We start from the raw sequence: 18298 nt of genomic DNA, 5'->3' as shown, positions 1-18298 counted from the left end.
GCTCCGAGGCTGCCTGAGGAGGCTGCCACAGTGTGTCTGTGTTTGTTTCTATTTGTTTGTGTGTTTTTATATGTACAGTATGTGTGTGCAGTGGAGAGAACATATTGTTGTATGTGCTCTGTGTGGGTCTGTTCATTTGGGGCCTCTCATCTCTAACTGTGGTCTACGCTGGGCTTGATGAGGACAGTGAAGGAGCTGTAATCAGCCCAGCTCTTGTACTAATACCTGTATGGTGTGTGTGTGTGTGTGTGTGTGTGTGTGTGTGTGTGTGTGTATGTGTATGTGTGTCCAGCTTTGTGTCTCCAGGTTTATGAGAAAACCATTTGTGTTTATTTTATATTAATGCAGAGCTTGTAGTGACACATATGATTAAACTTATAGGATATTACACAATGCATATACAAATATAGATATATATTTTACTTTTGTGATCTAAAACTAAAAAAAACAAAACTGTTTAAACAGATTTTTCGAAATTGTGTGTAATAACAAACTGAAAAACATATATTCCTCTTTGGTCTGATACTGTAAAATATTTTTGAAAGACAAAAAGTTAAATGAAATAGAAGAGAAGAAATATTTTTTTCATTACACTCATACGAGACTGTAGTCCCACACGCTTAAAACGTTTGTGATATAAGAGTTTTTAAATCCCCAAGAAGGAAAATGTTAAGACTTCTATCCAGCAGTTGGATTATATTTCATTCTGAACGGTCGTATCACGTGTCGTCACTAGGGGGCAGTGTTTATCTGCAAAATCACGAGAGTAAACAGACGGGGCTAATTGATGTCAGGTGCTTTCTCTTGCTGTGCAGGATAAAAGAGTTGCGAAGCAGAATATTACAACAAAAAACATTGCAGTTAACGCGTACGCAGTAGAGGTAGGATAATAAAATAACTTGTGAGTGCTATGAGTCACATTTTCTAAACTTTACTGCACGTATTTGTATATCAACCCCGGGTTGTTACGACCTCTTGGACATTTTGTCAATGCTATTCTTTGACATATTTAGCATAAAGGCTGATATTGTCCTATGCTTCAATGTGACACAGAATAGTATTGATGGAGCTTTAATAATTCGGGGTATATTTTAAGGGAATAAAGCATTGTTCACAGGGACAGTGAATGTCAGTCATGTTAAAATAAACTCTAATAAGGAACGGTTGTCAGGCAGTTGATGGCACAATTTTATTTTTTTACATTTCCATTTTTTAACACTTTATTCTTATTATTTAGTCTTAATACATTTGGGTAATGGTTGCTTTATAAGTAAAAGACAACGTATTTTCGGCATTATCATTATCAGTGTACATTTATAGCCTTCTTAGTGACTTTAGAGTCATTTTAAACATGTAAATGGCGATTAAGATTTTACTTGTTCTTGGTAATTTAGAAAACTAGTATGGATATCTCTGCAAAACAATTTTCCATCAAAGATATTTCTGCAGATACTTCATAATCTTTTTTTTCTGCCACAGAAATCAAACTCAGGTGGCCTGCATGTGCTTTTGTCAATCCTGCATGAGATTCGACCGCAGACACCACAGTAAGTGTCCACAGTATGTTCTTTGTCTTATAATAATGATTGTGAGGAATTTATGGTATTTTCATACTCAACTCTAAAAAAAGTTATGTTAATTATTATTTGAATCCTCATTAGAAGTATAAATAATGCAAAATCTTTATTTATTTTCCATCAATAATCATTACATCTGAGATCGATTTGTCTATTTGCATGCTGTAGAATTAAAACTAAGTGATCGTTAAAATACTGGTCCAGTTAAGTTTCAGTCAGAGATGGTATTTGATAATAACTTGGAGTTACATTGTTTTCTTTTAGGCTTTTCTTTCTTCTGTCTGTGTCTTCAAATTACTCATCAAACAAACCAACACACAGTATTTCTTTCAATTCTCCCAAGGCCTTGTCTAATTGTAAATGCGTCTTACATCTAAAGAGGCCCTCACTATAAAAATCTGAAGTGGGTTTAGGCATAAATGGGATTAATTCCCAAAGAATGTCCTTTGCTCTTCCTCCCATAATTTCATTTGCAGGGTCCACAGGATGAATAGCCAAGCAGGCAGTGATGTGGAACTGGAGGACAGGCCTTGCGGGGCCTGTGCTGCTACACCGCAGCCTTCAGGTTATGTTACCTTGATAATGTCACAGCTGCAGGAACCACACCGCCCACCGTACAGGACACAGGAAATCCAATTATCCGCTTTCTAAATGTGTGGGAATTTTACGCTCTCATTTCTTAGACTCTGTCTCCAGCTCTGCCTGGAGGCGAACCCACCTGAGAAAGGTGTCTGGGATTGTTATTGTTTTTACTTACCTGGAAGAACGTCCCCTCATTTTTGACTGAAATCAATATTATGTGAAAGTTAGACTAAAAATAGTTTTTCTTGACAAAGACAGTTTATTAAAGTGTAAAATCACTTAATTCAACTTGATGAAATCCTTTTGGTGCTTGTAATTTTAGATTTTAAAATCACAAGCACCAAGTAGATGTACTATAACTTTGCTGCACCAACAAAATACAGTGACTCACAGAAAGACAAACAGAAGGAGCCCTGATTTGCCCTGGAGTCAGCCAGGTCTTTGTGAAGGCTTTATATGGGAGCAGGACCCCCACCTGCCTGGACCCCCGACTGTTTTTTTGATTTAATTAAAAGGAGGAGGGTGCATCAATTTCAGCAGCGTGGCGGGGAGATGACAGTACACAAATTGAAAGTAAGCATCTCAGTGAAGCAGGGAGGGAGCCGGTCCATCATTAACATGGAAGACAATTCTGTGTGCAATGTAACAAGATTAGAAACATTATTATCATTCTACCACGAGACATAAAGCCATGCCATGAAGAGGAAAATAAACAATCTCAAGCCTCTGTGCTCAGGACAGAGTGAGCGAGGTTGTAATAGTGAGCTGAATCAAATACCTGCATAGGCAAGTGTTTTTATACTGTCGGTGAAAATATGTAGCTCATCCCTTAGGGAGGTCTCATATTTTCAGATATTTTACTCCACACAGCAGTGATTATGTATCTCAGGAGTGATTATACACCCCCCTCCTGCTGCATCTCCATTACCCATCCAGTATTTTAGCATCAGGGTTTGCTGTCGATCCGATCCGATCCAATCCAATCCGAAGGAATGTGAATGGGCTCCGAGCTTGAAGAGGAGCCCCATTAATGAACAGTAAAGACAGATGAGTCTCTCTCTTGCCAAGCAGGTTGCCTCAATTGGATTAGTGAGGCTGAGGTTGGGATGGATGGCTGTCTATGTGCCAAGTGGCCATTAGCCCGACCAATATGCCAATATGACGGTACACAAAAACAGGCTCAGGATTCCCCTCAGTGATCTCAACACTCAGGCTGGAGTCAGCAGCTGATTTCTAAAGCATTAAAACTGTACGCACATACTAATGGGCAATAAACATTTATCCACTGTGATAATATGAAGGTTAAGTGGTTGATTTAATAGCCAATGTCTTTAATTTCGAGTGGCACCTGGGCTACTTTCCCACGTTGCTTTCATTGGAAGGGGAATACAAATATCACAATGTAGTACAAGCGATCTGTCAATCGCTGTCACACTGTACTTTATGAATGGAAAGCTGCCCATTCCTGGCATGTATCAGAGTGAGGTGCCGTGTTTCTGAGGCTGATGTCATGTTCTCAGCGAGGCGCTGATGGGCACTGTAGATGTCAGTGGACACCAGGGGCCCCTTCTCCAACCAACTATACAAATGGGCATGAGTGTGAAGAGCTGGGGAAATGTTATCAATCACCCAGCGTCCCAGTGGAGGAGCTGCTGGCGTTTGTGTAGAGTCCCCCTCATACTGATCCATATAAAAGGCTGTGTGATGTATTAGAGCAGATGAGCAGGGGCTGGCTCTGACACTTGACTGACAGCTCATTTGACAGCCCCAGGAAAGTGTGCAGGGAAGTTTCAATCTAATCTAATGCTGCTGGAGGAATGAAATTGTGGTGTGAGATTATGTTTTCATGTTACATCCCCTTTAGGACAACACGGGCCGAATGGGATGAATATGATGTGGATGACCCCCCCTGGTAGCGAAGGTAAAGATGGAGCCAGACGCAGCAGTGAAGTCCCAGCTGAGACCTCCTGACCCGTGACTCTCCTCTCAATCCACTTCAGTCCAGGGAATCAGGTTTGTGGAGAAAAAACAAGAAACTGAAACCCGGCTTGTAGCCATATCTGTGGGTAAACAAAAACATTTTTGTGTCATGCATTATCAATCAGCTGTCTGCTGGGGCTTTCCAAACAGGTAATCTGTGTCATTCAATCGCTTCACCGCAGGAGCTGGGTCCTCCTGAAAGAGGATAGCCACAAAACAGACATTAATATTAAGTGCAAGAGAGATCAGATTCTTTTTGGACTGCTCTCTCTTCTTCATGATATCTGGCTGGGCCACCTGCATTTTGAAATCAATATTCCTTTTTCTCCAGTGTTGGTTTACACTCATACATTTAATGCTCGGTTACAACTTCTTATGATAAACTGCATATTTTTGACAGTAAACTTTTGACCTTTGTTGATTAGTATGTTCAAACATACAACACTCAAAGGTCAGAGAACATTTGTTACTACTCCAGAAAGTTACTGTTTTTGTTTCCAGAAAACTATTAAAGCCCAGGAGACTCAGACCTCCAAATGATACCCCCACAATGATCAATCATAGAGGACTAATTAGCCATTTCATAGCTATAAAAAAGATAGTCAGCTCTTTTCACAAAGCCTCATCTATTTGCCCACAGTTATGGCCTTTTTCCTTTTTTCCCCCTGACTTCTGAAAGTTATTATAGATGCACTGAAGAACGAGGGATCATGTTTCCATTAAATACGCTTCTTTTCCTCTGTCAAGTTTGTTTTTTATTTGTAGAATGAGGTCAGCGGTTGGCCTGTAAGCATTGAGTGTCAGCTGCTGTTTTTCCATTGATGCAGACTATACTCAGGTGATTGGCCCTCAGACAGACCTGCCGTCGGCCTCTGAGCAGCCCGGTGACCACAGAACCTGATCTCACACGGTCAATCGGCTGTGTCTACCCGGTCTGAACTCACCTTCGTTTAACATGTCACACCATCATCTCCCTCTCCTGCTTTCTGTGATATGCCTTTTCATCTTTTTTTCCTCTCTTTTGTGTCCACACTTCTCCATGCGATGGTGTCCATACTCCCCCACTAATTCCGCTGAAGCTCTGCGAATGTTCGTATTGTCTAAGTGATCATTAAAATTTATGGCAAGCTGACTTCATCCAGCTTGCGAGGCCACGCTGGCATAAGTCATAATTATATGATGACACTGTAAGACAGAGCGTCCACGCTGGGCCCCCTTCTTCCAGGCAAGTTAAATGATATAATTAGCCCAGTAAGAGGTGAACGCTCCGGATTGGATAAGTTATTAAATGTTTGGATGAACCTGAGCTCCATTTCCCTAACTATCGCTGTCTTCCTCCCGCGCCAGCCCCCTCCCTCCTTCCTCCATTAGCCCATTAGCAGTTATGTGATACTATATGCTGATGGGGCAGTGGACAGAGAAAGTGGGTAAATTAAGCCTGACCACTGCTTGTGTTATGGACTGCTCTTATAAGGTGCCGCTGAAGGACACGGCAAGACTCAAGAGAACAGCACGTCGCTGAGGGACACACGAGCACAGCAGACCTGATGGCACAGTAATGTGAGCTCAGCTGAGTTTGTAAACTTGAAAAATGTCCCTCTGACCTTTGTCATGTTGGATGCATTTGTTAAGAACTCATATATGTGGTCAAGTTCACTGTTTTCACCTCATTGGAGTTTGAAGAGTGATTTTACTGTACAACAAACACAGGTCAGACGAGCAAACGTGTCAGATTTAACCCTTCGGATTGCTCAATTTGTCTCCAGTTAAGCTGTAATGGAAGGCAGTACACCGAGGTTGACAGGGCGCCTACTCCTGGGCCCTTGAGCCTCAGTGTGTGTGCGCGCCACTGTGTGTGAGTGTGTGTGTCGCGCTCTACCAGAGGGTCTCACCAAGCATGACTGCGTGTTATTCACACTGACGAGTTCCACTGTTCACTGTCACCTCTCATTGCAAGGGGAAATAAGCCTGTGGAGAGGGCTGCGGACAGGAGAGGGGAGGACTGGAAAGTCTTTTTACGACTGCAGAAAGGTCTAGTTTTTGATCCTGTTCCAGAATAACATCCGAAAATCCACCAATCACTGAACTGACAGAAGCAGATATTCAGATACAGCATGCTAAACAGTCTGTTATATTTTCTGACACATTCTTCCAGACAGTGGCAGAGGCCTGGCTGTGTGTGTGGCCGTGTTGTGGGGAGGGGTGGGTGTTATGGTGTTTGATTTGTTGTGAAGACTCGAGCAGCAGGACTCAGCAGAGTCCAGGTTGGCCCAGCAGGCCCGCCGAGAGTGACACTTCCTCTCTCTGTCTCGTCCTGCAGAGAGTCCTGACAGCAGGGACCGGGTGCTGAGCCGCGTCCCCCCGTTCATCATCACCACAACCAACCACCCACAGCGGGCTGGCGGGGGCAGAGAGGGGGGCTGAGGGGGGCTCTCAGTTATCTGTGTCACCCCTCTCAGCTCCCCCCACCACAGCTCTGTCTTTGGCCCTTCTCCAGAGAGACCAAAAAGCCCGTCTCTCTCTCTCCCTCTCCCAGCTCCCTGATTGTTTTTGTTCCTGCGAGCAGACAAATAGAGTTTGGAGTCTTACAAAAGAAAATGCCGGAGCTCATCTGATCTTACTGCCCTAAGGAGCAGCCTGGCCTGAAGGGCCAGTGATTGGAAAATTACAGAGCTGCTCCAGCCGTATTGTCAGGGAGTCTCAGCCAGACTCTCTTCTGTTCTGTTCAAGGCCATCAGCTGAACGACCAATCGTGCTCTTTTTCAATTCATCTATCAATACTGTGGAGTGATTGGCTGTAATTAGATCTGGATTATGTGTGTAGTTATTCTGATTTGGGCAACTGTTTTGACTCTGTTACAATGAATGTGGATAAAGAATAAATAATGCTTGTTGGTCTGTAGGTCAGATAAATCCCATTTTTTAAAGCTGAAAGCCAGTTTGACTCAATCTCAGAAGACTTAATTCTGCTTGTTGGAACATTGGCAATTTGTTTGAGTATTAGCCAGCAGTAAGCCACGTATACTGCATTGTTTACAATTCAATTAACAACTTGAGAAGTGTGCGCAGATCAAAGGAACAGCTACATTTACCCAAGCCGCAACCTCCGGTCTAAAAATATGAATCCAATGCGGAAGTGCTAAAAACTGCAGTTCATCAAGGATCCTCTTGAGGCTGGCTCTGGAAGTACTGGAAGTCACATACACATGAAAGGGAAAAAGACAGTCTTTACAGAGGAAATAAACATGTTTACAGCCTGGTACAAAAGACGAGTGTAGTCTGGATAGCTCATTTCTCCATCGGCTCACACTGTAGGGGGGTGAATTTTTTTCTAACGCGGCAATTTCGAAGATATTGAGATTACGATTCTTCCAATGAGAGGCACAGCTGACTTGATTGACAGGCGGGAACACAGTAGCTGTTGGCTAGGAGGCTCAAAGCCCGCCTCTTTACATCACACTGGCTCAACAGCAGCAATATGGCTGCCGCCGCCGATTCGCCTCAAAACAGCGCTTCAGAAACAGATGGGTGACGTCATTGATCCTACGTCCATATTTTATACAGTCTATACATTTACCCCTCCAGATTTGTATCCAAGTCAGACTCATTCATTCCTGGTTCATTACATCCACATAGAGTAGAGCCTACTCATCTGTTTCTGGCGAGTCTCAGTTTCACTGTAAATAGTAAGTTACACAGAGGCATTACTCTTGCTTAATTCTACAGTATGATCTCAAAATAAATAAATTCTCCTTGTGATTAACTTGCACTTTACCGGTCTTAAATTTACTAAAATACCAACACCATGAAGCCCTGTGAGGTCTGAGTTTAAAAAAAGGGAGAAAACATCTTTGAAAATGTTTGTTTGTGGAATGGAGGGCGAATCAAGTGTTTCTGATGCATTGTGGAAGTCAGGAAATCAACTAGATTTGTTGCTGTTGACGTTTTTGACGGAGTATTAACTGCATTACTTTGCGAATATCTGTTTATGGAGGTAAATAAATTGTGACTAGATTACTGCTGATGGGAGCTGGGGGGTTGTCAAACTGAATGGTGTTCCCCTGTTTTTGCTCCCCATTTGTACTGCTTTACTGCTTTTGCTGCACTGAAACTTGCTGATACACCATTGCTCAGTACTACTTGGGCATCAAACATACTAAAAATACTTCTCACTAACATCCAGGCCTCTCTACAGATTCTACAGTTTTATGTGAGATAAAGATTAGACTAATCTAAGATGAACCATTAGAATTGGTCAGCAAAATTTTGCAACAGCAGCCAGACATTTGGTCTCTGGTTGAAAAATACCTGTTGTGGCTCCAGAGTGATGTTCAAGCTGCCTGTCCCTGCCTCACAAGTGGCTCTCTGATAAGTGATTACAATTGTTGGGGAAGGAGGAGTAAAACAAGGGCCTTGTCAACATGGACCCTCCAGATTTGAGGTCAATTTCGCCTCCTGATTGCACGTATGTGTGTGTGTGTGTGTGTCTGTGTGTGTTCGTGTGTATGTGTGTGTCTGTGTGTGTGTGCTTGTGTCTATGGGAGAGGGAGAGACTGAGAGTTTACTGTTGCCTCATTGAAGCCATCATCATCACCTGACAAGCGGAGGTTGAAGCCTGAGCTGCTTCTCCGTCTGTCAGTTTCATCCTTTTGTTTTTTTCCTCCACCCCCCTCTCCTTTATTCCCCCCTGCCTCTCCTCGTCTCTCCCTCTTTTCTCCCCCTCATCCCTATCTCTGCTCCTCTTCCACCCCTCGGCCCTGGCCCTCTGCCTGCTCTTTCGCTCACCCCCCATGTTCGCAAATCACTTCTTCCCGTGTCAGCAGGTAAATTGTTTTGTCCTCCCATTCCCTGCTTTCATTACCTTGTGTAAATTAAGCGATATGTCGTCCACCGGTGCGCGCCAGAGCACTCACTGCGCCAACGCCAAAATCATGAGATTTGGCATAATAAATGAAGACAAACTGGCAGTAGCAGTGCTCCTCTCCACGCGGGCTCGCCTTCATTATTCGCTTAACTTGCCGGAGAAAATGACTTAACCCTGACCTGTGTATTTCGTCCCATATTCACTCCAGATAAAAGCCTTTTTACAGCGCACAACAATTTATATTCCGGCAAAGAGGCTGCTTTTCTCTGTCAGTTTTCCAATCTCAGCTCCTGAACACACGTCATTAAACTTGTCTTGCCTTCCTGTATTTGTCCATCAGTCCTTCTTTTTACATAAAATCTGGCAGCATTATTCTGGGATTTGATGGCACCCACTCATTTTTTCCCCTTGGAATGTTTGATTGGAAGAAATATAGCCGGGCTGGGGCTATCTCCTCTCCTCTGTGGAATCATGCACTTGATGAAATAGTGTTCCCCAAGCAAGAATAATAAAAACAGACTTGTGCATTACAGGGGGCTCTCAATCTGCCAGCCAGGTTGAGCTGAGCGAAAAAACCCACCCTGCTCCTGACAGATTTTTATAGTTATCCTAGTAGATAAATGGAAACGGGTGACCAGGCTGTGGAAGGCCACTGTGGAGCTGAGCGCTGGCTGCAGGGCTGGACAACAGCACAGAGTGTGGGGTGAACATTAAACAGATGAACACAGAAGCAAGTGGGCTCAAACTACCAGAGGTGTCCTGTGAAGAGAAAAATCTGTGAGAAATTGTTGCTGCTAGAGAACTGAAGACACAGATAAGATTTTCATAGTCCACAGCTAGTGACAAAGGAGAGTTTGTCACCCTTTGGTCAAGCTCTGTCGAGATCAAGCTTAGTTCAAAACGAATAAAACAAGATGAAAAGGGTGGTTACCAGTGCCAGCAGGTTATAAAACGTTCAATTTGGAAGTTTCAGCATAACTGTAAACTTCAGCTCCCCTCAAAGGAAAAGGTCACAGCCTTTCATGAACTGTTTTAGAACAAAATTTTAAAAAATATCAGTTTACCAGAGCTCAAGAGGTTTTCTTCATGTATTAACCAACAGCCCAAATACCCCCCCAAAAAATCAGAGAACAGCAGCAAATCTTTACGTTTGAGAAGTACTGTAAAATGTTTGAACTGTTACACATGTTTGCTGAAAAATGGCTGAAATGTTAAATCAAAGGAAATGCAAATCCAAACAGAAGAGGTGCTCAAAGTGTTAAACATGCTGTAATGTACCGCTGAACATGAAATACATTTAAAACATCAACAGGCAGTTTGTTATTTTAATCCTGCTAAAGGTTCAGATTCATTTATTCATTTATCCAAAACTTAGAGTCAGAAAATATTTTCACAACCCCTTTGAATATTTCTATCAAGTATTGCTCTTATAATCCAGCATTTTGCATCATAGAAATATTTCCCATAGACATGTTTATGTTATTTCTCCCTGAAACAAAACCAAAATTACAAAATCCTACCTTCTGGTCTTGCAGCAAATACTTTAAAATCACAGATTCTCACCTTGAAGACTTACTTTAACTTAAGTTGATTTAGATAATTTAACATAATACATGAAATACAATGTAAGAGTTGTGAAACTGATTTAAAAAAACCTTACATACACACAAGGCTCATGAACTCTGCCCCCTAAAGCTGTCCTCTGCACTACACTACTGCACTTTATCCCAATATGTCGCTCGCTTTTAACAAATGCATTTGTAATTATTAAATATTATATTGTATGTTTTTAGATTTTTTAAATATTTTTGGGGGGTTATTTGTTGTCTATTTATTTGCTAGTTAAAGCTGGACCTGAGTAACAGGTTTCGTTCTGTCGTGTTTTTAACATAGCGAATGACAATAAATCTGAATCTGAATCTGAAGAACTAAAAGGTGATTTGTTTCTACTTAAGGATGAAATTAAGATTCATTCAGCGCTGAAAACAGTCAAATATAAAACGTTCATTCATACATAAAATACATAACACATTCATTCAAAGGTAGGAAGTTGAAACACAGCAACACCAGCTCATTAGTTAAAATAAGAAGAAAGGAAATAAAGAGATTGAGTGTGAGACCACCAGTTTATTTAATTGATTTTAACCACTCAGCCAAGATCTTCTCTAACTTTAGTGTCTTAGCGATTTGTCCTTCTCCTTTAATCTTGAGATTTTGAAGAGCTCCATGCCTGAGGGTTTCAGACTATTGCAAGTAATTTAGCTGTTCTAAATGTACTTTATCTGGTAGATAACAACTTAATTGAATGCACTCAGGAATTAGACTTTCTTGACTACTTTAACTTGTCCATCTTTATCAAATCAACATGAAAAAATATTGCGCAGAATATCCCTCACTGCTTTAAACTGAACCTGAGCAGCGTTTTTGTTATTACTCAAATAAGAGATGGAAAGTGCTGGGTTGAAATGGGGGTTATAAAGTTCCTCTGTGGATTGTACCTGAAGCCTTAAGGGAAGATAATCAGCCATAAATGGTGCTCGCTTCCACCTAACAGACCCTGATTAATCAGCCAAAGTGAGCATGCTAATCAATCTGGCTCTAGTGCAGGGGAGTACTGTGTAGTCTTCATCCTCCTCCTCCTCCTCCTCTGTTCAGCAGCAGACACAGAGGAGGGTAATACATGTGAGAGGAAAAAAACACAAAATGAGCATAGCATAATTTGTAGGAGGTGAATTGTTACACGGTGCTTAAAGAATGCTTACCTGTCTTTGCTGAGAAAGTTCATTCAAATATTTCTGCATTTCAGTGCAACTACATTTTATTGATGTGACTAATGTTAAGCTGTTCATTGCATTGACAGAGCTCCAAAAACATGGCACATAATTAAAACCCTGAAAGCAGACAGAAAGCAGCTAACCAACTGAAAACACCATCAGATTTTATTTCTAACTATTCTTGCCTGCAGTTTATTTTCATATCATGTTGGATTATTTCAAGGATTCTAAGTTTGAAAATGTTCTTCCTATGTAAGGAAAATGTCTCCTTTATTTTGATGGTGAAATACAAGTGAAAAAAAAAATTGTGCATGTGTGTGGATGGGCTGCTTATATAAGTGTTGTAAAGTTTAATTTTTAGTCTTCAGATTTTCAAGTCTTGCTTCACACTTTGACCATTTTACTTGAAAAGTGAAGAATAACAATTCAAATGTTACGGTCTGTCCTTCCTCTTTATTCACATCGATCAACAGTTATCCCGTACATTACCCTGCTGAAGCGGGCAGAAAGAAATAAACTTGAGTTTTCTCTCTCATTGTCTCTTTATTTAAATGTTTGCATTTTCTAGCCCTGCTAATTTCACATGAAAATATCTCGCCACATATAAGATTTGCTGTATTTTTCCACAGACTTTAATATCACACATCTTAACTGTTTGCTCAGCCCCACATTACAAAGTATTTGTGTTTCTTGACTAGAGATCTGCCACAGAGTGCAACAGGATCAGTATGATATAAGCCATCTCTTCCACCACTCTAGTACTTCTAATGTACTAAAAGTTTGGACACACTTTCTCATTCAATGTTTTTTATTTATTTTAATTATTTTCAACATTGTACATTAATACTGAAGACATCAAAAATATGAAATAATATGGTTTGGCTATAGGCAAGGCAAGGCAGCTTGGCAGCTTTATTTGTATAGCGCATTTCATACACGAGGGCAACTCAATGTGCTTTACATTAAAACATTAAAAGCATTGGAGACATTCAGACAAGCATAAAAGAACATAATTAAAATAACAAATATGATAAAACAGAAAAGAAAATGAAAATTAGAAATATATTAAAAATTACATTAAATTTTAATTTAAAGTGAGTTAAAATGAGCTAAGATAGGAAGGCAGTGGCAAATAAAAAAGATTTAAAAGAGGTGAGAGTTGGAGCAGACCTACAGCTTTCAGGGAGTGTGTTCCAGATATGTGGTGCATAATGACTAAACGCTGCTTCACCATGTTTCGTTCTGACTCTTGGGACTGAAAGCAGACCAGTACCTGATGACCTCAGAGGTCGAGATGGTTCATAAAGTAGTAGCAGATCAGCAATGTATTTTGGGCCTAAACCATTCAGTGCTTTATAAACCATCAGCAGGATTTTAAAGTCTATTCTCTGACAGACAGGAAGCCAGTGTAGGGATCTAAGAACTGGAGTAATGTGGTCTACTTTTATGGTCCTTGTTAGGACTCGAGCAGCATATGGATTACAACAGTAGTCAAATAGGGCTATCCATGGTGTGCTAACCCTACCTCTGAACAACACAACTGATGGTCTCAAACACATTAAGAAGGCAAGTCCTTCCACAAATGAACTCTTGACAAGGCTCGCCTGTTAATTCAAAACCATTCCTAGAGACCACTTCATGAAGCTGATTGAGAGAATACCAATAGTGGGCAAAGCTGTCATGAAGGCCAAAGAGAGCTACTTTAAATATTCTAAAACATAAAACATATTTTTGTTTGTTTAACACTTTTTTGTGAATTAAATAATTCCATATGTGTTCTTTCACAGTTTGATGTCTTCAGTATTAATCTACAATGTTGAAAATAATTGAAATGAATAAAAAAAATTGCATGAGAAGGTGTGTCCAAACTTTTGACTTGTAGTGTACATACTGCCCATCAGAACCTTTATTGATAACTGTAAACTTGAAGTTAGCTCACTCTGCATGAGTTTTTCTTCTGTTTAGTGTTCCTGGTCATTCCTGTTTCAGCAGCTACCATGTCTTGGATGGAGCACTGGTGTGACTACAGCAGGTATATCGTATTGGATGAAATTAGGGGCATAGAGGTCTTTTTAACTCTTCTCAGAAAATTTCATGGGAACCTCTGACAAATTAAGACACACTGATTTCATCCTGTACATTTTCTTTTCATGTATTGTTGTCTAATTCTTTTATAACCAAATAATTTCCCACTAAAGCTGTAACCACATTTTTTCTGTACACAAAAAAGTCACAAAAATCTATCCTGCTATTGCTTATTTGAACAATTAGTCATACCCTTTATAGCACTCCCATTTACAGGCTGAACAGTTTATGCATATGGGAATGAAGATATCAAAAGAGCAGATAAAGGATTAACTAACTGGGCTCAGCTTCAACCTGTGACCTCCTAAATTCACACGTCAGAAGTGCAGCGATGCATCTTAAACAACAAGTAGGAGAGTGTCCAGGTAGAAACCATATAAACCCCTTGTGTTGTTTTCTTTACTTAAAAGGGAGAAAAAAAATATCTCAAAGTTTGTGACCAGCTTTCCAGATAATTTAAACAGATTATGCAACCACAGACAGAAAAGTGAAGCCTCTCAATCCTAATAAGAGACTGTAAGGTTTGATTTTTTACAAACAGCAGGACTCACTTTAATAGCTGATTAAAACTGGGATACACTTACAATGATGATGAGTTAGTAATTGATCATAAAGGTATCCAATATGTCATTATGCAGAGTTACTAACTACCTACATCAGACACTTAGGTGTGATATTGAAGTTTCTACATCTTACTTGGGAATATTACATTTGCTGTTTGACTGCATGACATTTCAGACTGAAATATTGCACTTTTCACTCCCCTACCTTTACCTTACCCTACTCTTACCTATCTATAAAAACAACCAAGTTTATACAAAACATACAGCCAACTTATGCACTGATTGTTATGCATTAAAATACCCACAGTCATATTTGATAGCAACAGTATTCTGCTTTACCAGCTACAACTTAAAATGCTACTTGTGTTAAAATGCAAACAATCAGAATATGGACACGTCTTTTGAAAGGGAACACTGTGCACAATGAATGATTGTACTTTTGTTGTTTTTTGTGTATCTTTCTCTCTTTTAAAGTACTTTTGAAATCATGGTATTACTGCTTTGCTTCATGCAGGGACTCTGGCCCTGAGAAGACAGGGAAAAGAAACAAGACAAACACAGAGAGGAAAAAAAACTGAGGAATCCAACTCATTTTTTACTGTATGAAAGTTTCACAAGGTCGTTGGGAGAGTCATGTTAACACAACATCTGAATACAGATTTGTTTCCTTGTTCTACAAGTCACGGAGCTGCAAGTCTTTAAGCGATCATTATTACCATACAAATAGACAGATCTATTTAACAACCCCTTTTTATCGCATAACACTTATTCTTTAGTGTTGCTCCCTGAAAGGCACTGAAATGCGTCTCCCCCCGCTCCTCTTTTTTTTCTCTTTTTTGCAGGGAAATCGTCTCCGGGTTGATAAAGGCTCAGAGCAATAGAAGAAGCAAGGCTGACATCTTCTTAAGAGATGATAGGAGAGCCAAATCAAATAGGATGGAGCAGTCACTCTTTTCACAGATAGGTAGCTCATTTCTGGTGGCTGAGAGTTTGCATCCCTAGTGGCGCTCTGCCTGGGAAAGATAGCTCACTCGGACTCCATTCATTATTTCATTCCCTGCCTCCTCTTTTCACATCTTAGCTCCTTCTTTTCTCCCCTTTTTTTTTTTAGCTTTAATGAGTTGCCTATTTTTCTCAAGTGTTGATGGAGATCTTAGAATTTAGATTTGTGAGACAAAATGTTTAATCACAAACGTTTTTCATTTGTGGCGAAGAGGCAAAAATCAATTATTTCTATTAGACAATGCTGATTGGGAATGAATAGAAGTGGTAGCGTTTTGAAACAAAGGCTCCATGGAGGCAAAGATAAGTGTCTGTCTGGCCCCCCTGAGGTCTGATATGTGGTTTGGCTTAATAAGCAGTTCGCAAACATTTGCCATTAAATCCATGCAGAGGGTTTACCATGCCAATATAAACAGTGACACATAATGCATGATAACAGTATTCAAAAGGCAGTAATTGTAGAAAAAGGGTAAACAATTTGACACTGTAAGAGAAGGGCCAATGTCAGGGGCTAAAAGTTTTGAAAACATAAGATTTTTCCTGATAAAGGTCTTATGTTTGAGCATCTGAATATGCTTCTGTCAAATAATACTGTCATTCAGACTTGAATATCCTTGACTTCTGGATCCACATCATTAGTTCTTAAGGATTTCTCAGCATTATAACTTCTTGGTAAGTTGCTGGAACTTTTTCCATTCAATATTTACACCCAGACTGAATCAATCAAGTACAGGCTCCATATGATATTCAGCCTGGCACTTCCTGAAGAGCACTTTGCTATCACACCCGTCACATTCTTCACAAATCCCATTGCAAATTATTTATAAAAATTAACTTCTCTTGCAAAGGGCTCATTGAAAAGAAGAATTACATGAAAGATAAAACACTTTATCACCAGTGAAAGACTAGACAATGTAAGTCCAGAAATTGGGAAGATGGCAGAAACAATGAATATTAAGTGCCTAAGAATCTAAAGCTGCTGACTAAATTGAAACTGTATATCCTGAGGGGGCAAGGTTTCCAAATTGCTAATTACTGCCTCTGAAAGGGGGCTGTTTCAGATATGTTTGCTTGTGAAAGGCTCTCGCTTAATGAAGCAGTGGCTAAAGTTTTTTTTTCGTAATATTCCCTCTCTCCAGCTTTCGGGACTCTCTCTGGACTTTCCTCCCAGGCCAGAACAATGGCGGGCCCAGGAGCCCAGCTTCCCCACAGGCCCCAGCGAGAGGAGGCCGGGGGCTTGGTAGAGAGGGAGCCGCTCAGCGTGCTGAAATATGGAGGCGACAGATAAGGTGGCAGAGGCACAGAGAGGCCCTCTCCCAGGGGCCCAAGGGGAAATTTGCAGTTATTAAGAGGAAGATGAGAGAGATTAAATGGCTTTTGTACTCGTTTTCACAGACTTTTATTTTTTTATTATTTGGGCTGCCTTCATCTGAGAGATGAAAGAAGTGGTAAATGACTTTTTGCTTCATTCAGCAACACACCAGCTTTGAGAGACAATTGTTCATTACTGACAGTTGTTACATTTTAAACACTTATTAATGCACTATTGTTTCAAAAGGTTCAGAGGTAATAGAATCAAAGTAATCTTAAATCAATCATAACCCTTACATGGTGTGATATCATGTTTGAACATGTTTACAGCATGTTACATACAAAAAACATGTAATATACATGGGATAAAACCATATGCTACTTGTTTTTATTTTTACTTTCATTGAACAGGTTTGACTTGACTACGGCATGGGATTTTTCTCAGCTGAATACACAAAATATATAAACCTGACTGGTGAATTGGCAATGCATTAAAAAACTTGTCATAAGTTTCACAATGTTAGAATTACTTTTTTTTTTTAATAATAATTTTCTTATAATTTGCCTGAAATAACATTTTTAATATGGTAATAATGAAATGAAGAACACAAACCTGCAAAACACTAGTCCTGACAGTGATCTCTTTAAGTGGTGTTGAATTAAGCAACATATAACATTATAGAAACGCTCTCTGTTGGAGGAAGTGTGAAGGACAGCTGGCAGACCATTTTTACATATTTTGGAATTGCCCAAAAATCAAGTTGTAAAACGTTTTTGGAGCAGGAATTGACTGCTCATTCTCAACAATTTATCTGGGTAACATTGCAGCCTACCTCTCAACTAAGGATAAATACTTGCTTAAGATTTTATTAGCAGCCAGCGAAAAAGCCGTGACACGAAAATGGTTGCAACCCAATCCTCCAACAGAGACTGAGTGGATAGACATTGTGTCTAATATTGAAAATATGGAGAGAATGACTTACTCACTAAACCTAAGAACAGAAAAATGTTTGCATCAATGGGAAAATTGGACTGTGTACGTAGCATTGAAGGATTAATAAGCCATAACTACATGAACTGACTGTATTTCCACTATTATAACACATGGATACATGATGACCTACTGTTTCTGTTTCACTGAGCTGTTGTCTATGCCTGTTAACAAAAATAAAGTATATACAAAATAAATAATAACATAATAATCAAGCTATGGGTTGTTTATGGTTTTATGTCAGACATTGGCTAAGGGAAATAAACCAAAATACAACTCCTCACTATGAGAAATCAAATATTATTCATAGGGAGAAAGGTATAGTGTGTAAGAGGCTAAATCTACCTTTAAATCTAGTATTTCTACAACCCCAGCAACTGTCCTAGTAGTTTAAATATACATTAATATAATATTCACAATACAAGGTCTATATATGCCATTAATAAACCATGTAGACACTCCAACCCACAACAGGAAATACATATTAATACTCTACAATTAATTTATTATTTGCCAGAATTAAAAGATTTCCCAGGTTGTTTTAAAGGTAACCGGTGGGTGAAGTTAAA

General features: G+C 39.9%; 1 long non-coding RNA gene across 2 annotated transcripts; it reads left to right on the top strand.

Moving 5' to 3' along the window:
• The first annotated feature begins 751 nt into the window (after positions 1 to 751).
• Positions 752 to 7041, top strand: LOC117805792. Of its 2 annotated transcripts, none has more exons than XR_004629520.1 (4): positions 752 to 881; positions 1480 to 1547; positions 4024 to 4172; positions 6460 to 7041. It is a non-coding gene; the product is annotated as an uncharacterized LOC117805792 (long non-coding RNA). The 2 variants fall into 2 exon arrangements; XR_004629519.1 differs by having other exon boundaries at positions 760 to 901.
• The last annotated feature ends 11257 nt before the right edge of the window (positions 7042 to 18298 follow it).

Source organism: Notolabrus celidotus, chromosome 22 (assembly GCF_009762535.1).
Source record: "Notolabrus celidotus isolate fNotCel1 chromosome 22, fNotCel1.pri, whole genome shotgun sequence".
In the NCBI taxonomy this organism is placed as follows: Eukaryota; Metazoa; Chordata; class Actinopteri; order Labriformes; family Labridae; genus Notolabrus; species Notolabrus celidotus.
The sequence above is the reverse complement of the archived record's forward strand: the minus strand, read 5'-3'. Positions and strand labels throughout refer to the sequence as shown.